General features: G+C 36.4%; 1 long non-coding RNA gene across 1 annotated transcript; it reads right to left on the bottom strand.

The window, feature by feature from the left end:
- Positions 1-1,030: 1,030 nt before the first annotated feature.
- LOC118344723 lies at positions 1,031-2,353 on the bottom strand. Its single transcript, XR_004798476.1, has 4 exons — positions 2,279-2,353; positions 1,972-2,196; positions 1,820-1,885; positions 1,031-1,143 (listed from the first exon to the last, which is right to left on the bottom strand). It is a non-coding gene; the product is annotated as an uncharacterized LOC118344723 (long non-coding RNA).
- Between the last annotated feature and the right edge of the window lie 1,942 nt (positions 2,354-4,295).

Genomic DNA, 4,295 nt, shown 5'->3' with positions numbered 1-4,295 from the left:
GAGTGGAGGCGTGGAGGAAGAGTGGAGGAGGGAGGAAGAGAGATGGAGGAGATGAAGAGTGGAGAAGATGAGAAAATGAAGAGAGGATGAAGAGTGGAGGATAGGAGGAAGATAGGAGAAGAGTGGGAAGAGTGGAGGAGAGGAGGCAGAGAGTAGAGGGATGAAGAGAGGTAGAGGAGAGGAGGAAAGAATGAGTGAAGGCGTGGAGGAGGAGGAGGGAAAAAACTTGTAATAAAAATAATATGAGAAATTTTCTGCTATCATATTACTTTTAGCAGTTATTGACTGTTAAAAAGTTCTCATAGTATGGATTGCAAAGATAATACCTCAAAGAACACAAAATAGATCAATAAAAAAAATTAAACAAAATAGATCAATAAACACAGAGAGATATAGTCCAATACTTGAGGATCGGAACAAAGGATTGTCTGTAGACGGAATAATTAATCTGGACTATACCCAACCTAAAGGAATAAAGAAACAATGAAATGATCAGACCATGAAATAAGTATACAAAAATAAATGATAAATAATATAATAATAACGGTAATGCAATCAATCACAATAGCAACAATGATTAAAAGAAAAAGATATCTTCACCTGTATTGAATATATCAAAATTTTATCAAATCCCCTCCGTTTGCAAACAAGTAACATACAAAAAGTGTCTAATTTCATCTCAGTAACTACCAAAAAATGCATGACTAAACGCCCTCAAGAAAGAGGAGCAATCCTTTTTGTTTTTTAACAGTAACAATCTTATGTAGCAACATTCAATTCCAGCAAAAGAAAGATCCAGATACACAATGAATGTCAAACTGGACAACAGAGACAGTGAGGAGAGATAAGCCCAATACAACCAGTGCTTACAGAGATCCTGAATGGCGAGAAATCAAATGGAGACAATTTGACATGGATGAAGAACATGGAAGCTATGAAATATTAGCAGCCAACGAAATGTGTTTGATTGGAAAAAAAAAATTTGAAAGGTAAGATGTGTTTGATTGGAGAATCAACATGTAAAACCTGGAATTTGGCAACTGTGTCTGGTGTTCGGAGGATTCCTTGGGGGGACTCGGCGGCAAGTTCTGCAGCTTCTTTGTACTTTGTTTGGGAAAATAGTTCTTGGAAACGTTGGACAACCTGAGACCCAAAACAGAGCATCCCCGGATTTTCAGTATTATAAGAAGGCACAGAGCAATAAATAATTTAAACTCTAAGCATAACATACAAGCAGTTAAAGAATAAAAACATGTAATTAAAAAACATGTTACCATTCAATATATGCAACACAAACATCATTTATTCTATCATTGTGAGACCCCAGGTTCTAAAACACAATGGCAATAATACACGTCCATATTCCCACATCCACAGTGAATATGAGACAGGGATACACTATATTCCCAAGAACAGAGGTTCGCTAACCTCAGGAACCACAGCCCAAAACATCAACTTTTTTATTCTTGGGATGTAATCATACTACACTTGTTAATCGTAACAAAAAGAGGGTCAACAGTAAACATCATTAATAAATCACATCTATCTCTGCTCTTATTAAAGGCTAGGCAGCACTGGTATGCTTAGGAAATCTATAAAAGTACTTGAAACTGTTCAATACTTTGCAGTGAAGGAGACTTTTTAGGAGAAACATGTATAAAGAGAGTGCCTTGATCATTAAAAAAACCAATCTTTCAAGCATTATCAAATCACAAACTGCAACATGGTTGCATAACTGCGTTAAATTTTAATTTTTATCTGCTGAAAATTTTCAAACTAGCAGAATGGGTACTATAAGGTGGAAAAAGAATCAGCTTACAAGCTTCTTGGCTCCAGGAAGATTATCTCTTTTGGCAAGATTGACAGCAAGCTCCAAATTGTTGAACTGTAAATGTAAATAGACCCCATTTGTAAACAAAATAATTATTCTTCCATGATAAAACCAACAAAAATGCATGCTTGTGAGTATACCTGGCCACGACAAATGGTACAATTGTTTGATCATTTACAGTAGGCAATAACAACTGTCCATGCCTATTGATTGCATAAAAAACCTCCCACTGGTGAAGCTGCTGTCAAAAATATTGGATCTGGACAGATTCTATTTCTATAAACTGCAGTAGCGGTCTCCAAGTCATAAACAAATAATAGCCCAAGCTCGGTGATCACGTAGATCAAACTGTATTTGTGGGATATCTGTGAATTAAAAAATTCATGACTATCAATTTTGCAGCAGTTTACTGAAACAACAAGTACCAAAAAGTAGCGACTTTGATACCTGCATTGCAACTGGAAAGTCTTCGGCAAAATCTAGGGGGAACAAAAGATCTACGTGTTTCTTTGTAAAAGAAGGCTTCCCTAACATCAAAAATGCAAATTCATGTAGTTATTAAGGATGCAAGAAAGTTGCAGAAGTAGAAAATGTGAATACATATTAATGATAACCATAACTTCCGTAAACTAATACTCTGCCTCCAGGGTTCCCTATAGATTCTGTAAATTACAGTCTACCTCCAGGATTCCCACTTGATACCAGAAATGTTTATGAATCTCAAACTCTTACTTCCTATAGCCATAAATTCGAATACGCATCTTTATTTTTTTAAGACTACTTACTCCAAGTCCAACTTAGGCAAAACTTCTAAACAATAGCTTTGAAAGTACAACCATGTGAAACCAGTATTCATTTATATTTTCCATAATTTTTCTTATCTCAACTAAGATTTCAGTAATTTGCAACACATAGCCGCACCTGCCCTGCCCTTTTTTATTTTTTATTTTTTTTGTAAGTTGTCTAATCAATTTTTTTTTTTTTTACACAATTGATCTTTTAGTGTAGGGCCTAGGCGACTTATGGAGACCCAGTCCATCAGATTTTATGCAATTTATACTGAGTTTTACAACCAAGATACCTATTTCCAGCTTGCATGACAGAAAACCAAATCCATAACTGACTTTACATACATACATATATAAAGAACAAAAATTTCTCTGGAACAGGGAAATCTATAGGTATGTATATGGAATTTGGAATGTGGTAGTTAAAACCTATTCCAACCCATGTATACGTTCGGTTATATCAATGTTCCTTTCTAAACATAGCTCTTCACCACTCCATGGAAACAGCACACGAAGAACATATCAGAAGTCATTTTACGGAAACCAGAACATTGAATAGACAGAGAAAATGAAGGCATTACTAGACAATTCTACCTATGTCACTAAAAACAAAAGGAAGAGCAAACGACCAAAAGGTAATTAGACAGAAATAGGAAGTTCACCTGGCTGGGCAACATAGTCCAAGATAGTTTATAAGGTGTTACAAGAACGACAGGCAAAAGAGAGAGCGATTAAATTCATCAAGAAATTTAGATAACAAGCATGAGTAGAGTAACACCCCGATTCCAGAGCCCTCCATGGCATGGTTCTAAACTGAAGTAACAACAGTCCCCACCCTATCAAATTCGAGCGCCAACATGCTCCACGACAAGCCTTAAAATTGATAGATTGATTGATTTAAAAAAAGAAAAAAAAAATGATTTCAATTCAAACGATTCATAGGTAAAAGGCTACTAGCAACTAGAAGATACGGGACATGCCTTTGATAATCACCCTGAGCATCAATAAATCTCATCCACCAAGAATAATGTAGCGAAAAAAGTGCCAGAGGCCGGCCTTAAGATCTCCTTCACAGCCATTACAGTTGCCGTCTTTCCTGGGCCCAAAGCTAAAAGACTAAATATATAATAAATAAATAAAAGAATGAACTCAAAAATCAATGATAAAAATAAACGAAATTACAAAAGATTTGGTATTCAAAAGATTTTACATGAGAGAGTTAGGACCTTTTGTCTTCTCACTCGAGCAACGATCGAAAAGAGAGCAGGGCCACATTTGGGATCAGGTCCAATTGTGAATCTCTTAGCCGAATCAATGAAAATCCCTTCGGCGAAGAATACGAATCGGACCAGCAATAGATTACTACAATGTTTACTGTTCGGGTCATCGGATGCGTCTTGATCGCCGCGAAAACCACCCTTCTCTGAGTTCTCTCCATTGAAGCATGAGCCACAATAAACCACCACTCTCTCGAATGGCTACCTGTTTGTGTGAGGAATCCTGGAATAGTAAATATACAGGCGTGAGCGTGTGTATATGTATATGTGTGTGTGTGTATATATATATATATAGCATGCTTGAACGTGGGAGGGGAAAGGGGGACGTCTGTATCTTCTCGTGTTCTTTCATTACCGGAAGATTAAAACGGCTATTTTTTGGATTTTGTTTAAAATTCA

The sequence above is a fragment of the Juglans regia genome, chromosome 15 (assembly GCF_001411555.2).
Source record: "Juglans regia cultivar Chandler chromosome 15, Walnut 2.0, whole genome shotgun sequence".
In the NCBI taxonomy this organism is placed as follows: domain Eukaryota; kingdom Viridiplantae; phylum Streptophyta; class Magnoliopsida; order Fagales; family Juglandaceae; genus Juglans; species Juglans regia.
The sequence above is the reverse complement of the archived record's forward strand: the minus strand, read 5'-3'. Positions and strand labels throughout refer to the sequence as shown.